Raw genomic sequence first — 20069 nt, 5'->3', positions numbered from 1 at the left:
ATTTTTCTTAAATTTGGGATTTTTATTAGCTATGGATTATAACTCCTAGTTTTAGGAAAACTCAAGTTTTCAAAAAAACCAAATGTTTTAACAAATTACTCACGAATACGCAAACTGTTTTAAAAGCTTCCGCCTAGAATAAACATTTTGAAAGCTTTCAAATGATTAATTAACACGATAATAGAATTAATAAGTAATAATGAAAAGATTTTAAACAAAAAATGTTTGAGGTAAAGTTATGGTTTTCAACCCAAGTTACAGTTTTCAAACACATTAGCATGTGACACTATCAGATTCAGCCATAATGACCAGGCCGGGTTTGGGGTGTTATATTTAATGGTATCAAAGTCTAGTTGCAAAACTCAGCTGTGGATGTGGGTTTTTAAGACGTGATTTCTGAAAACTGATTTCTAAATACTTTTACTGAAAGTGTGGTACACCGAGTCTCCGCACCGATCCAATAAATTTTCTGAAACTATGAATTGTTTAAATTGAAATTGAAACTTGTAACACTCCAAACCCAGCCTAGACGTTATGGTCGAATCTGTGATATCACATTGGAGTGTTTTCCAAAACATTAATTGATGAAAAATTCGTTTCTTATAAACACTTCTTTGGATTCATAACAAAAGGTTAGAAGGCCTAGTTCATTGTGAAAACCCAAGTTGTTTAGGTGAAATATTATTTAAACCAATTTATCACTAATTTTAAAACCATGTCTGTTACGGAAGCTTTTAAAATATGTTGCATGAGCGTGATGTCCTCAGAAAAACATTTGTTTATATTTTCACGAACAGGTGAAATCAAATAATTAGATAAATAAATCTCCCAAATTAAGTAAAAATTAAAGCAGCCTTATTACATAATAAAAACCCAATATAAATCTTAATTATATAAATAAAATAATTAACTAGGTCGAGTGGCCACCACTCAGTCCTTCGTCACCTCGATCCATCTAAGCTTGGGGATTTCCTACACAGATAACAAATGGGTGAGTTTACGAAAAATCAGTGTGTGAAATCCTAAAATATCAAACAATCAAAGTAAACACGATCTGGGCCAAGGCCCGTTAGTTCCAATTAAGGCCTTAGCCCCTTTTTCAATAATAGTAACAGTTTGGGCCTGAACCCATTTCAGTAACAGAGGTAGTCTGGCCTTAGCCCATTTCAGTACAGTATGCAAACAAAGAATCCTAGCCAATTCATCTACTACACACCATCTCTGTACCAGCCCTACACACCATGTGGGGATATAATCGACCCACCTAACCCTACACACCAAGTCGTACCGATTTCGGTACTAAAACAGTATTCACAGCAGAGCTGCCAGTAATAGGCTTATAGCCTTTCAATACACTTCCTCTAAAATCATGTATCCCACCCTATGAAATGCAACATAATATCATACGTGTATGCAGAAATGTCATGTCCAAAATAGTCATATATAATATAGGGGTATTTTAGTCAATTTACCTCACAGGTATATAATGCTCATTTCATCAGTATGGGGTCTAAGTGTACGTACTGACCCAACAGTAGGTCCACAGTCGCCTCAAGTGACTCGCGCAACCTTAACAATCGATCAGTGCTAATGGGCCTATAGCCCATATTACGGGCCCGTATAGGCACACACTCTCGTATGGCCCACATAGCCCAAAATGGCCTCAACCATGTAGTTCACACAACCTGGCTCACAATTTTCCATATTTATCACAATTTTTTCGTGTGGGGCACACACGTCCCAGTTCGGCTGTAACAGTCTGGTTTTGACCCTAATCAGAATAGTGGTTTCGGGACCACATATCCAATTTGAAAAAATATTTTAATATTATTTTCCGTGCCTATTGTATGTGAATGAGCATGTGTGAAAGTCTCGTGTGAAAATTTAACTGTTTGTATGTTTAATTTGTAAAAAGGACCTAAACACGTAAAAGGTAAAAGCTGTGTGTTGAATGTTAAAAGTTCTTATTTGACTTGGCTTTATAATTATGAGGTCCTTATGTGGTTATTTAACCATTGGAAGTTTGCATGTTCAAGTATAGACATGAGTTAGTGGATTTAGAATGAAATTAAAAAGGTTATTTTAGTAATTGATAAATAAATGTTAATTTAATAAAACAAATACATAAACTTTATCCATTATCATCATTCTTGCAGAAATTTTAAAGGAAGAATTAGGTTTCTTAAGCTTTAAACATTCGGCACTTACAAGCATCAATTAGGTATGATTTTTTACTCGGTTTTTAATAATTTTTACGTTTTTGTGATCGTTTTTAAGTGCTCTAGCTAGCCCATGCTTAATTTCATGAAATTGTTGATGATTTGGAAATGTGCCATTGATGAATTCATGAGCTTGATGATGTTATATGTTGTAATATGAAAGCTTGATGTTGGGTTTACATGTGTTGTCTTTGGATTTTAGATGAATTTGAGCAAATTAGGCTAATTTGTGAAAATGTTATTTTGAGGGACTAAAATGTGAAATAAATGAAATGTGTGAACTTGTATGAGATCCATGAAAATTCAGCTAAGCTTGTGTGAAAAAAAAATTGTGTATTTTGTGAATTTGTGAAATAGGGACTAAAGTGTCGAAATGTGATAATATGAGGGCTAGTTTGTAAAATACCCTAAATAAGTGTTTATGGATTGAATTGAATTAATTGGTGAATAAAAGGGTTAATTTTGAAAATATATATAGATCAAGAAAGGAGGAATCCGGACTTAGATCGAGGAAAGTCGAAGGTTATCAAGTAGACAGTCCGAATCGACAAATTTTGAGTACGAGGTAAGTTCGTACTTAAAATATGATGATAAGTAAGTTTTAATGCCTTTATTATACATGGGTTGCATATAGTTGAATTGGATAATATGGTGATGAATCAGAAGTTTTGGCACTAAGTGTGCAATTTAAAGTAGCTTCGGCTACTTGAGGTACTAAGTGTGCGATTCTGACTTAGTCTCAGTTATATGAGATAGCACTAAGTGTGCAGAAATATTTAGCTTCGGCTAACATTATAGCACTAAGTGTGCGGATGTCTAAATTACGAACAACTTATGGAAAGTCTTATAACATTCAACAAGAGGTAAGTACGAAAGTGAATAAGTACGGAAAGATTCAGGTATGTATAATACCTAAGTGATAGATGATGTATGTATGTGAATTTCATTGAGTTGATATGGTTTTATGGATTGAAATTGTGCAAATACTCATATATTGTTATTCTATGTTCATATACTATTGATGATTTGAGTACGAGCTTACTAAGCTTTTGAAAGCTTACTTTGTGTGTCTGTTTGAATTGTTTTGTAGATATCGAAGCTATCAAGCTCGGGGATCGTCAAGGATTGTAGCCACACTATCGAACCTCATTTTGGTACTTTGGAAATGTATATATATTTAAAGTATGGGATGTATAGGCTAGTAGTTATGGAGTATGTTTTGGGATGTATATATTTAGCCATGTGATTTGGCTAATTTGTGTTTGAACTTATGGTTGAGAAAGACTTATGATATGTGATGTTAATTTGAAATTGTGGCATGTTTTAACTGGATAAAGGAAAAGGTAAGTTTGGTGAGTTCATGGTTTGAGAATGAATGATGTTTTTGATATAATCTTACATTATGTTTTAGTATGAATAGGTAAGGTTTATACGTATGTAAATGGTTGATAATATTATGGCATGAATGATGTATGTGTTTTAGCATGAAAAATTAGTTGATTGGATTGTACATATATGTTTGTTTCTATGCTTGTAGGTTGACTCAAAAAGGGGTGGCAATTTGGCTTAAACTAAGCCTGAATTATGCCACACGGCCATAGCACACTGGCGTGTCTGTTGTCCGTGGGCTTAAGTCAGTAGCTAGGTAAGAACCACATGGCCATAGCACATAGGCGTGTCTGTTGGCCGTGGGAAAAAGTCAGCATGTACACTCTGTTTTGGCACGGCCTAGTTACACGGGCGTGTGACCTCAACAGAATGGAAAAATTTTCTAAGTGATGAAATCTCTGAATGTGTTCAGTTTAGTCCCGACCACTTACCAATGCATGTTTATAGTTTCATTGACCTAAGAAAGGGACTTAATGTTTATGTTTGATTATTAATATGACAATGTTTGACTTTTGATTGTAAAGTGATTACGAAATGTTCTGATGTGTTTAGTAATGCCTCGTAACCCTAGTCCAGTAATGGATATGGGTTAAGGGTGTTACATTGGCCTAATGTGGCCCAGTACCATTTTGGTCCATGAGAATGCTCATGGCCATCTCATCACCCACACGGCCATGTTTGATTAGACAGCTTGCCACACGAGTGGCCACACGCCCATGTGGTACCGTTAGCCCACTTTTCAGCATTTTGGCTTTTGCTGTTACACATCTAATGGTAGTGTTCACACATTTGTGATGGAGTTGTAGCTGAAAATGCCTCCGAGATCGAGAACCCATGGTCAACCACAAACCCCTTATTAGTCTCAAACCTTCGTTAATCCAATACCATAATACTAAAAATGCTTTAGCCAAACCGTCGCTACTTACCAAACAATAATTGCAACCTTCTCTTGCTTCCACTCCACGTACTCCTTCCAATTCTTTTACTTCACAAGAATAGTTAACCGATTCATAAGAATCTACAACCCTACATGAACATACAATGCTTAAAGTACTTACCACGAATAAAAGATTCCTTGTAGGGGAAGGCAAACGGTCTACACCTTGGTTAAGGGAAACGAGCCCCTAACAACACTCCATTGAAAAAGAATAAGATGTTAGATGAACATAATCCCATGATAGACAAAGAGAAAACAGCCTTTCGGTCTAAGAGACCCAAAAAATAAACCTAGAGAAAGAGGCCCAAATAAGATTCGGCTAGAGTAACCAAACTGCAGACACTTACCAATGAATCGAAGATATTTCATCAGTACCTCTACTATAAACGGCTAGGGAAGAAGAGAAGAAAATGTTTAGGCCTTAACAAATATGTCCAACATAAGAAGAATAAAATTTTTGAGAGAGAGAAGAGAAGTAAACGATCACAATCAAGTCTAAATCGAAAAGGGTTTGTGAGAGAAAGAACAAGTAGTATTCGGCCAAAGTACCTAAATAAGAAAATATGATTGAAGAAAATCGAATGAGGGAGAGAATGATATTCGACTATGAGTAAGAAAAGAATTCAATCAAAATAGATTTGGTCAGAATGAGCAATCCGCGAAAGACCTGAAAGGCCAGATACTTGAATGGTCAACAAAAGGTTTCGGCTGTCAACAAGCACACAACTGAAGAGTGAAAACAAGGAGCAAAAGGGCAATAGCTTTTGAACAACCAGAGAGCAAAGTTTCAGTCATTAAGTGCCTAAGACCGATTTGGCGCCAAGAGTCCCACTTTCGGCAGTCAATTATCACTTCTCCCACTCCTTGATCCACTCCTTCAATTTCTCCCCAAATCACTCCTCTATTTCCTCACTTGACCGATTCAAACTCCTTCAACTACACCTAAAATTCAGCTACATGATCCCTTACTTCCCTCAACAATCCAACCGACCAAGTAGAAGAGTTCTAGTGATACTCAACCATCCACACGGCAACATGCCAAAATAAAACACACCTGGATGTGGTAGGTCTCGAACTCAAGACCTCTACAAACCCCAACACGCCACATACCACCAGACTAGCAGGCAGTTCATGACATGCCTTACCCGCAAAAATTAAAGAAGCCTACTATCAAACAACCAGGGTTTTTTCAAGTAAAATCAAAAATTTTCCCAAGCCAAGGCTCAAACCCATTACCCCCCAAACTCTTTCAGAGCACTAAATCACTAAGGCAACCATACATCCATGCCGTGTACACATAAAAAAATTTAGCAGGGTTTTTAGGATTTGGGGTATTACAAAACTATTTTTGATAGTATATCTTAAAACTACTATAGGTAGTATATATTGAGACTACTATAGATAGACTGTACTGAAAACACTTAAAATAGGGTATACTAAGACTGTAGTAAAACAGGTAAACATTGATTGACACTGCGATGTACGAAACAAACTTTACACTTCTGATACTGTTTTCATAAAATATCTATTAATAAACACTAGAACTATAAACTGATGCATAAAACTATTAATACAGATAAAACACAATTAGACAATGATCATCAGAGGTACTCGCCGACAAGGTACAAGAGGCCATGGTAGAGGCTGTAACAACCCGATTTAGACCCTATTCAAAACGATGGTTTTGGGACCACGAATTCTAGTTAGAAAAATATTTCAAAATTATTTTTTGTGTTTATTATGTATGAATTTTCATGTGTGAAAGTTTCGTATGAAAATTTGATCGTTTGTGTGCTTAACTCAAGAAAACGACTTAATCGCGTAAATTGAAAACTTGATAGTTTAAAGTATAAGGGTTGAATTGTTAGTGGCTTTTTAAATTGGAGTATTTAAGTGGCAATTTGACCATATTTAAATAGATGGACTGTAGTGGCCATGTTTTATAATGGTTGAATATTTGTTAATAAAAGTTAAATAGGTAAATTAATAAACATGATATATTATAATAAAACATAAAATAAGAAAACATGCTTTCATATTTTTAATGGCATGACCGAAACACAAAAAGAAAGAAAAGAAAGAAAGCTTTAGTTATTCGGCCATTGTTGTCCAAAATTAAGGTATGTAACTAACTTGGTTTTTGTTAATTTTTACGTTTTGGAGATCGTTGCTTTGAATACTATCCGACCCATGCTAGAATTTTTTATTTTGATGAATATTTTGAGTTATGCCATTGATGAATATTTGTGTTTTGTGATGTTTGATGATAAATTATGAAAGGTATGTTTTGGATTAATATGTTTTGTATTGGAATTTTTTATGAATTTGAGTAATTAGGGCTAAATTGAAAAAATAATAAATTAAGGGACTAAAATGTGAAATAAATGAAATGGATGGATTTCTATGAATATAAGGAAAATTCAGCCTAGCTATGTTGTTGTGAGATTTTGGGTATTTTGTGTTTTATGCTACAATTAGGACTAATTTGTAAAAGTGTGAAATACCAGGGTAAAATGGTAATTTGCCCATTTTTGTGTTGTTGGATTAAATTGAATGAAATTGTGTTTGAATGAGATTAATTTGAAATTGTATAGATCAAGAACAAAAGAAATCGGACTTGGATCGGGGAAAAACAAAAATAGTCGAATAGTCGATTTACATCGTTCGTCGATATCCGAGGTAAGTCTATAAGCAATAAACATCGTTATATTTGAATGTATATGATCTTTATATGTTGAATTTAATTGTATGAATTTATATAGTTATAGTCGAATGCATAAATGTTTATGAGATTCGGAAATAAGTTCGGTTCAATTGAGATATGAATTATGAGTAAGATCAACTTTGTAACAGTGATATAATATCAGGCTATTGCCTAGCAGGCTTTGATGTCGGTGTATGATATCAGGCTTAATGCCTAGTAGGCTTTATGCTGGTGTATTAACTCAAGTTTATTACCTAGCAGGCTTTGTGCCGGTGTATTATACTAGGCTTTATGCCTAACAAATTTTATGTGAGCAACGGTAAAAGTAATCAAATGTATTAAATGAACTAAAGTGACCAGGTATGTGAATGTCATTTACCTATTTGAAATGAAAGTAAATTGATTGAAAGATATGTGATAAAAATGTTATGTGATGCTATTGAAAATGTATGTAATTATGAGTAGTGTATTCGGTTTTATGATAGGTATAAGTATGTGATTTAAAAACTTGATTCATGAGTATGTATATATGGATACATATGTATAATTGATTATCTATGATATTATGACTTTGAAATTAGAGAATATATTGATAATTTATATATGTGTATATTCGGCCACGGTATATTTTGGGTATAAATATATGTTTGATTCGGTTCATTTTATTGATCTATTGAGGTTATTAATTTGCTTAAATTGCTTATGACTTACTAAGCTATTGTAGCTTACTTTGTGTTTTCATGTTCATTCTGTTTTATAGATTTTGGATTCAAGTTATAAGCTCGAGGATCACCAGTAAAGTCTACCACACTATCAACCGTCTTCAGTATTTTATAAGTTACATTTTTGGAACTATGGCATGTATAGGCTGGAATGCATTTTGGAATGCTGTATTTTGTTTTATGTATAAAGGCCATGCGAAAATGGCTTAATCTCTATGCTTGGGTATGTTTTGGTTAATTAAATAATGGTTTGAGTCTATTTTAGATATTATGTCTTATACCTTGGATGATTAGAACTTGTGTTGTGTGTGTGCATATTGAAATTGGTTGATAAATGAAATGGTCATAATACATGTATAAATATGTTTGCTCAACTTGGACGCGGTTTGTATAGGAAAAGTTATATATGAAATTGAAGTTATTATGTTAAGTTAACATGCTATAAATGAGTTGGTAATAAAGGACATATTATAATGACTGAATATGATGGGAGATATATTGTATGTTTCTTTTAAATATGGTTCATGGAAGTTGTGTCTTGAATATACATATGTATTCATAATCAATGATTAAATTATCTTTGAAAAATATATTTATTATCATGTTTTGGTATTAAAATGTATTCGGCTATATATTCATATGACTAGAATTTATTTTGGTATATGTGTATTATTTAATATGCTAGTTTTTTTTTTTTGGAGAATGGTATACAAATTTTGGTTAACATTGAAATGAATGGGACATTGAGATATATGCTAATTATATGAGTATGATGATATGTAACTTTATAAATTTGCAAGCTGACAGATTCATTTATTTATAAATTATTAGTATGCTTTGAAGGTTGAGTTCACATATTCCATTTGAATATGAAATGAATTGTATCAGGTTATAAGTTAAGCATTAGATCTCTATATAAATATTTTTAAATTGAGTAATTGTATCAAACTGTGTTATGTCCGGTAATACCTTATAACCCCAATCCTGCGACGGATATGGGTTAGGGGTGTTACATTTTATTGGTATCACAACTACAATTTAGTCGATTCTAGAACTAACGTAGCATGTGTAAGTCTAGCTATACATGCCATAAGATTTACTGTGATAGTGTGATGACTTCTGACATTTGAAAATGTGTTTTCGTATAGTAAATGAATCTCGACAGAGCTGTAGCTGATGATGTTGAGATTGTAGTGCCTACTCCCGCGCAAGGGACAGCGCCAGTTGAATCTCGGCCGATCTTGAGTAGCCATGAGGGGGAGGCTAAACAAGCCTTCTATTAAATGATGAATGATTGGTTTACTCAATATATCCGAACTAACCCAGCTACACAACAACCTTCACCCTCGAATAATCCATCTCGATACCTGTGGTACCTTCGATGATTGATCCGATGAGATTTATCAAGCTTCCTGTTGATAAAATTAGAAAACACGGGGCTAAAGAATTCAGAGCTACTGATGATAATGATTTTGAGCGAGCTAAATTCTGGCTTGATCATACTATCCGTGTGTTTGATGAGTTATCTTGTACCCCGGATGAGTGCTTAAAATGCGCCATATCCCTGCTACGAGACATCGCATATCACTGGTGGAATACACTAGTATTGATGGTTCCGAAAGTGCGAGTGACTTGGGAATTCTTTTAAACTGTGTTCCGTAAGAAATATATCAACCAGAGATTCATTGATCAGAAGCGCAAGGAATTTCTCGAACTAAAACAGGGTCGTATGGCTGTGACAAAATATGAGCGGAAATTTGTGAGACCCAGTCGATATGCCCGTGAGTGTGTTTCAACTGAAGCTATCATGTGTAAAAGATTCGAAGATGGTTTGAACGAAGACATTAAATTTTTGGTTGGTATACTTGAAATCAAAGAGTTCATGGTACTTGTTGAGCGAGCTTGCAAAGCCGAAGAGATCGGAAAAGAGAAAAGAAAAGCTGATTTTGAAGCCAGAGATTCCCGTAAAAGATCATCGGGTAAGAATTTTCACTCAGCATCGAAGAAGTTCAGAGATGATTCTAGTTGATCTAAGAATACTTCAGACTTTTCTAGACGAGATGGAGACTGACCTCCTGTGAGCTCACGAACTACTTCGATTGCTAGTGTTGGCAATGTTTGACAAATTAGAATCGAGTGCAAGCATTATGGTAAATGGCATTCTAGAGATTGCAGATTGCATGATCAGTCTTGTTTTGAATATGGATCGATGGATCATTTTATCCGAGATTGCCCGATGTTAGCTGAGGAAAACACTGTTTAGAATGCAAGACCGAGTAATATGTCAGTACAAGGTAAACCACCCAGGCATTCGGGTAATGTGAGTGGCAGTCAAAGGGGGACAAAAGATACAGCAGTTCAATCTGAGGCTCATGCACCTACCAGAGCCTATGCTATTCGTGCACGCGAGGAGGCTTCATCCCCAGATGTTATTACTGGTACATTCACTCTCTATGATACTAGTGTAATTGCATTGATTGATCCTGGTTTGACTCATTCTTATGTGTGTAAGACTTTAGTATTCAGTAAGATTTTGCCTGTTGAGTCTACTGAATTTATGATTAGAGTATCGAACCCCTTGGGCAGGTGTGTTATGGTTGATAAAGTATGTAAGAATTATCCCCTAATGATTCGAGATTCATTTTTTCGGCTGATATGATGTTTTTGCTATTTAATGAGTTTGACATAATTTTCGGTATGGATTGGTTGACTTTGCATGATGCTGTTGTAAAATGCAAGAGAAAGACTATTGATTTACGGTGCCAGAATGATGAGATTATTCGAATTGAATCTAATGATCTGAATGGTTTACCGGCAATGATTTCCTCGATGTTAGCTTGAAAGTATGTGAGAAAAGGTTGTGAAGCCTACTTTTCTTATGTGTTTGATATTAAAGTGACTGAAAAGAAGATTGAATTCGTACCAGTTGTGTGCAAGTATCCGGATGTGTTTCCTGAAGAATTGCCAAGTTTGCCACCTGTCCGAGAGGTAGAGTTTGGTATTGAATTAGTACCGGGGACAACTCCGATTTCAATAGCTCCATACCAGATGGCACCTACTGAATTAAAAGAGTTGAAAGCACAGTTGCAAGAGTTAACTGATAGAGGTTTTGCACGACCGAGTTTCTCTACTTGGGGTGCGCTAGTTCTATTTGTGAAAAAGAAAGATGGAACTATGAAAATGTGTATTGATTATCGCCAGCTAAATAAGGTGACTATAGAGAATAAATATCTGTTGCCACGGATTGACGACCTGTTTGATCAGTTGAAAGGGACTTTAGTGTTTTCAAAGATAGATTTGAGATCGAGTTATTATCAATTGCGAGGCAGAGACTCCGACGTGCCAAAAACTGCTTTTCGAACGAGGTACAGACATTATGAATTTCTGGTTATGCCATTCAGACTTACTAATGCACCTGCTATTTTTATGGATTTGATGAATTGGATCTTCAGACAGTATTTAGATCGGTTTGTGGTTGTGTTTATTGATGATATATTGATCTACTCCCCTAATGAAACCGAACATGCCGAGCATTTGAGACTTGTGTTATAGGCTTTGTGAGAAAAATAGTTGTATGCAAAGTTTAGTAAATGTGAGTTCTGGTTACAAGAAGTTAGCTTTCTGGGGCATGTTGTTTCAGCATCAGGTATTTGGGTTGATCCGAGTAAGATTTTAGCAATACTTGATTGGAAACCTCCGAGAAACGTTTCTGAAGGCTGAAGTTTTCTGGGACTTGCTGGTTACTATAGATCGTTTGTGAAATGACGAAGCTACTATAGAAAGATGTTAGGTTTGAGTGGTCAGAAAAGTGCCAGAAAAGTTTTGATCAGTTGAAAGCCCTTTTGACCGAAGCTCCATTGCTAGTTCAGCCAAAATTGGGTAAAGAATTTGTTATTTATAGTGATGCATCTTTAAATGGTTTGGGATGTGTTTTGATGCAAGAAGGCAGAGTTACAGCTTATGCCTCGAGACAGTTAAAGCCGCATGGAAAGAACTATTCGACCCACGATTTAGAGTTGGCAGCTATTGTGTTTGCATTGAAAATATGGCACCACTATCTGTTCGGTGAAAAATGTCATGTTTATTCAGATAACAAAAGTTTGAAGTATTTGATGACTCAGAAAGATCTGAATTTGAGACAGCGTCGATGGTTAGAGTTGCTAAAATCTTATGAGCTAGTGATTGACTATCATCCGAGAAAGGCTAATGTTGTTGCTGATGCTCTAAGTCGAAAATCTCTGTTTACTTTGTGTGCAATGAATGCACATATGGTTATGTCAGATGATGGTGTGATAATAGCTGAGTTAAAAGCAAGACCGTTATTTATTCAGCAGATTTGCGAAGCTCAGAAGGTTGATAATGATTTGATAGTAAAGTAGGTTCAATGTGATTCGAATGTTGATTTAGAATTTCAAGTGGATGCTGAGGGATGTTTACGGTTCAGAAACCGGATATGCGTTCCGAGAAATACAGAGTTGATTCAGATGATTTTGAATGAAGCTCATAACAGTCGGCTATCTGTTCACCCAGTTAGTACGAAGATGTATAATAATTTGAAACAGCACTATTGGTGGCAAGGTATGAAACGAGACATTTCTGACTTTGTATCGAAATGTTTAGTTTGTCAGCAAGTAAAAGCCAACATCAGGTGCCTTCTGGATTGCTTCAGCCGATCATGATGCCTTAATGGAAATGGGACAGAGTCACGATAGATTTTGTATCTGGTTTACCAATGACACCGAGCAAGAAAGATGCAATCTGGATTATTGTAGATAAATTGACTAAATCTGCTCACTTTGTTTCGGTTCATACAGATTACTCGCTTGATAAGCTGGTTGAATTGTATGTTTCTCATATCGTGAGGTTACATGGTGTGCCTATACCTATTGTTTCAGATAGAGAACCGAGGTTTAAATCGCAATTTTGGAAGAAATTCCAAGATGCACTAGGTACTAAATTACATTTCAGCACTACTTTCCATCCACAAATAGATGGTCAGTCTGAATGAATCATTCAGATACTTGAGGATATGTTGTGATGTTGCATTCTTGAGTTCGAAGGTACGTGGGAACGATATCTACCTCTGATTGAATTTGCGTATAATAACAACTTTCAATTGAGTATCAAAATGGCACCTTACGAGGCTTTGTACGGTCGTAAATGTCGTACGCCATTGTATTACACTGAGCTTAGTGAAAATAAGATACACGGGATCGATTTGATCAAAGAAACCGAACAAAAAGTGAAAGTGATCCGTGAAAGTCTGAAAGCAGCATCAGATCGTCAGAAATCATATGCAGATTTGAAACGTAAAGATATAGAGTTTTAGATTGGAGATAGAGTGTTTCTGAAAGTCTCACCGTGGAAGAAAATACTCAGATTTGGTCGTAAAGGCAAATTGAGTCTGAGATTTATTGGGTCGTATGAGATTATCGAGCGAATCGGGCCGGTTGCTTATAGACTGTTGTTACCACCTGAGCTAGAAAAGATTCACAATGTATTCCATGTTTCGATGCTTCGTAGATATCGATCTGACCCTTACATGTGATTAGTCCATCTGAGATTGAGATTAAACCCGATATGACTTACGAAGAAGAACCGATTCGTGTTGTAGCTCACGAGATTAAAGAATTGCAAAATAAGAAGATTCCATTGGTTAAAGTACTGTGGCATAAACACGGAATTAAGGAAGCAACGTGTGAGCCAGAAGATGCAATGAGAAAATGCTATCCAAACCTATTCACCAGTAAGATATTCAGGGATGAAAATCCCCAATGGGGAGAGTTGTAATAGCCCGATTTAGACCCTATTCGGAACGGTGGTTTTGAGACCATGAATCTGAGTTAAAAAAATATTTCAAAATTATTTTTTGTGTTTATTATGTGTGAATTTGCATGTGAGAAAGTTTCGTATGAAAATTTGATTGTTTGTGTGTTTAATTCAATAAAACGACTTAATCGCGTAAATTGAAAACTTGATAGTTTAAAGTATAAGGGCTGAATTGTTAGTGGCTTTTTAAATTGGATTATTTAAGTGGCAATTTGACCATATTTAAATAGATGGATGGTAGTGGCCATGTTTTATAATGGTTGAATATTTGTTAATAAAGGTTAAATAGGTAAATTAATAAACCTGTTATATTATAATAAAACATAAAATATGAAAACATGCTTTCATATTTTTAACGGCATGACCAAAACACAAAAAGAATGAAAAGAAAGAAAGCTTTAGTTATTCGGCCATTGTTGTCCGAAATTAAGGTATGTAACTAGCTCGATTTTTGTTAATTTATGTAACTAGCTCAGTTTTTGTTAATTTTTACGTTTTTTAGATCGTTGCTTTGAATACTATCTGACCCAGGCTAGAATTTCTGATTTTGAAGAATATTTTGAGTTATGCCGTTGATGAATATTTGTGTTTTGTGATGTTTGATGATAAATTATGAAAGATATGTTTTGGATTAATATGTTTTGTATTGGAATTTTTTATGAATTTGAGTAATTAGGACTAAATTGAAAAAATAATAAACTGAGTGACTAAAATGTGAAATAAATGAAATGTATGGATTTGTATGAATATAAGGAAGATTCAGCCTAGCTATGTTGTTGTGAGATTTTGTGTATTTTGTGTTTTATGCAATTAGGACTAATTTGTAAAAGTATGAAATATCAATGGTAAAATGGTAATTTGCCCATTTATGTGTTGTTGGATTAAATTGAATGAAATTGTGTTAGAATGAGATTAATTAGAAATTGTATAGATCAAGAACAAAAGAAATAGAACTTGGATCGGGGAAAAACAAAAATAGTCGAATAGTCAATTTACATCGTTCGTCGATATCCGAGGTAAGTCTATAAGCAATAAACATCGTTATATTTGAATGTATATGATCTTTATGTGCTGAATTTAATTATATGAATTTTTATAGTTATAGTCGAATGCATAAATGTTTATGAGATTCAGAAATAAGTTCGGTTCAATTGAGATGTGAATTATGAGTAAGATAAACTTTGTAATATTGATATAATCTCAGGCTTATTCCCTAGCAGGCTTTGATGCTGGTGTATGATATCAGGCTTATTGCCCAGCAGGCTTTGATGCCGGTGTATGATATCAGGCTTAATGCCTAGCAGGCTTTATGTCGGTGTATTAACTCAGGTTTATTGCCTAGCAGGCTATGTGCTGGTGTATTATACTAGGCTTTATGCCTAATAAATTTTATGTGAGCAACGGTGAAAGTAATCAAATGTATTAAATGAGCTAAAGTGACCAGGTATGTGAATGTGGTTTACCTATTTGAAATGAAAGTAAATTGATTGAAAGATATGTGATAAAAATGTTATGTGATGCTATTGAAAATGTATGTAATTATGAGTAGTGTATTCGGTTTTATGATAGGTATAAGTATGTGATTTAAAAACTTGATTCATGAGTATGTATATATGGATACATATGTATAATTGATTATCTATGATATTATGACTTTGAAATTAGAGAATATATTGATAATTTATATATGTGTATATTCGGCCATGGTATATTTTGGGTATAAATATATGTTTGATTCGATTCATTTTATTGATCTATTGAGGATATTAATTTGCTTAAATTGCTTATGACTTACTAAGCTATTGTAGCTTACTTTGTATTTTCATGTTCATTCTGTTTTATAGATTTTGGATTCAAGTTACAAGCTCGGGGATCGTCGGCAAATTCTATTACACTATCAACCGTCTTCGGTATTTTATAAGTTACATTTTAGAACTATGGCATGTATAGGCTGGAATGCATTTTGGAATGCTGTATTTTGTTTTATGTACAAAGGCCATGCGAAAATGGCTTAATCTCTATGCTTGGGTATGTTTTGGTTAATTAAATAATGGTTTGAGTCTATTTTAGATATTATGTCTTATACCTTGGATGATTAGAACTTGTGTTGTGTGTGTGCATATTGAAATTGGTTGATAAATGAAATGGTCATAATACATGTATAAATATGTTTGCTCAACTTGGGCGCAGTTTGTATAGAAAAAGTTATATATTAAATTTAGGTTATTATGTTAAGTTAACATGCTATAAATGAGTTGGTAATAAAGGACATATTATAATGAGCGAATATGATGGGAGATATATTGTATGTTTCTTTTAAATATGGTTCATGGAAGTTGTGTCTTGAATATACATATGTATCCATAATCGATGATTTAATTATCTCCAAAAAGTATATTTATTATTATGTTTTGGTATTAAAATGTATTTGACTATATATTCATGTGACTAGAATTTATTTTGGTATATGTGTATTATTTAATATACTAGGTTTTTTTTTTGTGGAGAATGGTATACAAATTTTGGTTAACATTGAAATATATGCTACTTATATGAATATAATGATATGTAACTTTATAAATTTGCAAGTTGACTGATTCATTTATTTATAAACTATTAGTATGCTTTGAATGTTGAGTTCACATATTCCATTTGAATATGAAATGAATTGTATCGGGTTATAAGTTAAGCATTAGATCTCTATATAAATATTTTTTAATTGAGTAATTGTATCGAACTATGTTATGTCCGGTAATACCTTATAACCCCAATCTGGCGACGGATACGGATTAGGGGTGTTTCAGAGGCTGTAGAGGTGCTTGAGCTGGGTCTTCGTCATTTGGCAATCTGTCTAATTTGGGTACTAGTGAGACACTGGCTTCACCTATGACTGAGACTGGATCTCATGATCGAGCAGCTGGGGACGACGCATTGTCCCAGGCCATGTTGAGGATTTTAGAGAGGGTCGCTAGGCCTAATACTAGAGCTGGAAGCCACAGGTCGGTTACGGAACGACTTCGGTCTAACGGAACTGAGCTTTTCAGAGGTATTGCTGGAGTTGCCCCTAATGTGGCTGAGTACTGGATAGAGGCCATAGAGAGGATTACGGATGATCTGGACTGCACTCCCGAGTAGAAATTAAAGGGTGATGTATCTTTGCTACATGATAAGGCATATCAGTAGTGGCTCACTGTTAAAGAGGGCACTCGGTCCGATCGTCTGACCTGGGAATTCTTTAAGATTGCCTTCCAGGGGAAATATGTGGGGGCCAGTTATGTGGATGCTCGTAGGAGAGAGTTCCTAAATCTAACTCAGGAAGATAGATCGGTGGCTGATTATGAGGCCAAATGTTTAAGACTGAGCCGCTATGTGTGAGGTATGGTGGCAACTGAGTATGAGCAATGTGTTCGCTTCGAGGATGGCCTCAAGGATAATGTGAGGGTTCTGATATCTTTGCAGAGGGAGCGAGACTTTATTGCACTAGTTGATAAGGCAAAGATCACCGAGGAAGTGAAGCGCGCTGAGCACCAGAACCTAGAGAGAGGTAGGAGCTAGAGGGATTCGGAGCCCTCGAGTTCCGTTCAGGGGCCTAAGAAAAAGGTCAGAGTTGATGGGCCGATCATTGGGGCTCCTGTTGCTACTACTAGATAGCCAACGTGTACTGGTTGTGCTAGATGCCATTAGGGCGAGTGTTGGAAAAAAACCGGGGCCTATTTGAGGTGCAGTTCATTAGAGCACCGTATTAGAAAGTGTTCGCAGAGGTCCAATCAGGTGGTAATGGGTTGGGTCATGGTTAAATGGCACCAGGGAGAGGTGTTGGTCATACTGAGGTGAGGCAGCCGGCTCTAGTTTATGCTGCACGTCACCGAGAAGATGGAGATGCTCCAGAGGTTATCACGGGTACATTCTTTATTTATAATGTACCTTATACTGCACTGATAGGTATAGGATCCACTCACCCCAATAGAGCCTATACTGTGTCTGAGAACTTGGGTATCTTGGTTGAGAGCACTACGAGTGAGGTGGCTATACTGAGCCCACTGGGACAATCAGTTAGGGTAAATAAGTTGTTTAGAGACGTTCCTTTAGTGGTTCAAGGGGCTATTTTCCTGGCTGATTTGATGGAACTGCCTTTTGGAGAGTTTGATCTGATACTGGGAATGGACTGATTCGTTATGTAACACCCCGAAATCGTGGCCGTCACCGGGGTCGAATACGAGGTGTTATCGGGCTTAATTCATCATTTATACAGCTCAAACAATTTATTTTAAAACTCCTAGACAAGCTGTCAATCTGCGTTATAGTCACTTAAAAATTCGTATTTTGATTTCCGAAACTCGAAATCAAATTTCGTAAATTTTTCCTGAAACTAGACTCATATAGAAAATTTTTTTAGAATTTTTGGTTGGGCCAATTAGTACAGTTTATTTGTTAAAGTCTCCCCTGTTTCAGGGTTCGACTACTCTGACCTCTGAGCATTACGACTTAGATATCTCCCTACACAGGGCTTCAATGCCTATGCCACTTCTTTCTAATGAAACTAGACTCAATAATGAATCTGCACATATAAAGGATGACTTCTAATTATCTCTACAAAATTTATGGTGAATTTCCAAAGTCAGAACAGGGGATCCAAAAAGCGCTCTGGCCCTGTTTCACAAAAATTTAAACATCTCATAAAATATAGCTCAAATGGTTGTTTCGTTCCTTCCATATGAAAATAGGCTCATCCAGCTTCGATTACATAATTTATTCATTATTTAATTCCATTTCTACTATTTTTAGTGATTTTTCAATTTCATATCACTACTGCTGTCTGCATCTATTATTAGAGTAAATTTTACCTATTAGAGTAATTTAACATACATATCACCAAGTATGATCATGACTAGCCATACCAAAGGCTAATCATTACCAAGCATTTCCTTACTACTCAATAACCATATCATGAGTGCAACACCGGAAATGATTAGCCATGACAAACGGCATAATAATCAAATAGACTTTAACTATTACTTATAACTAAGTATCATAAGACCAAATCCAACTTAACATTTATGCCATTTTCGCATGGCTAAAAGTATACATACCAAAGTTCAAACAAAACATAATAGCCTATACATGCCGAAATGTTCTCTTAGACCAACTAAGAAGAAGATACCAAAAAGTTGCAAGCTGGTGTGATGACTTCGACGATGGTCCCGAGCACACAAAAATGGATCAAAGGAACCTAAATAAGTGACAAATAAACACACCAAATGAGTATATAACTCAGTAAGTCATAAGCATTACACTGCCGTCCATTTATAAAGTATCATAAAAGAAAACAAATAATGCAAGATTAGGTACTCCATCCATACCGACTATGCTATAATTTCACGCACATTTATCATTACATGCTCTCAACTAGCCAAGCCTCCATTGACATCTCTTATGATATTCGATATGATATTTGATGCATTTCCACACATCATTTTATTTTCGTTTAGATTATACTAATAATAGCATTTCATCTATTCCACAATAATCTTATGTTCCTAACTTCAAATATAATCACCACATAGGTTCAAGACTTACCAAGCTCAGTTCCAAATATAAACATAACATCTATTCCTCATGAACTCAAAGTATCTACTCATTCCGCTGTCCATGATCTACTCGATAAAGTCGCACACTTAACGTTAATAATTATTCGAAAATATATAGTAAGTCCGCACACTTAGTGCTTAATAATCAAACTCGCACACTTAGTGCTATACAATTAAACTCGCACACTTAGTGCCAATCTCATTATCGTAAATGTTTATACCCGCACACTTAGTGCCGAAATCAAGAACTCAATACATCTCACTTCTTTTTACACTCGATAATTTTGTCACTACATGCATTTATATATCATTCCATTCGGCATAAGTACATAGGTATTATGATTATTTAAATCAATACAAAATATATGCTTAATAACTTACCTTGTGTTGGGTAAAACAGTTCCAACTCGGCTACTCGATGTTCTTTCCTTTGCCTTTGCTTGATTCTCCTCCTTTAACTTCTTGAGCTTAATCAATAAATTAACTAGTTTAACCATCTTGCTAAATATTTATATCAAAATATTAATGATTTCATATCATAGGAGATACATGACTAATTCTTATCTTCCTACCATATGTTTTTGAGCTATTCGGCTAATAACCATATGCTATCACCCTACTATCAATAATCCAATCACACATGCATATATATATAATTGGACATTCGGCAACCACCCTTGC

The sequence above is a fragment of the Gossypium hirsutum genome, chromosome A01 (genome assembly GCF_007990345.1).
Source record: "Gossypium hirsutum isolate 1008001.06 chromosome A01, Gossypium_hirsutum_v2.1, whole genome shotgun sequence".
Taxonomy (NCBI): Eukaryota; Viridiplantae; Streptophyta; class Magnoliopsida; order Malvales; family Malvaceae; genus Gossypium; species Gossypium hirsutum.
Note: the sequence above shows the minus strand (reverse complement) of the source record.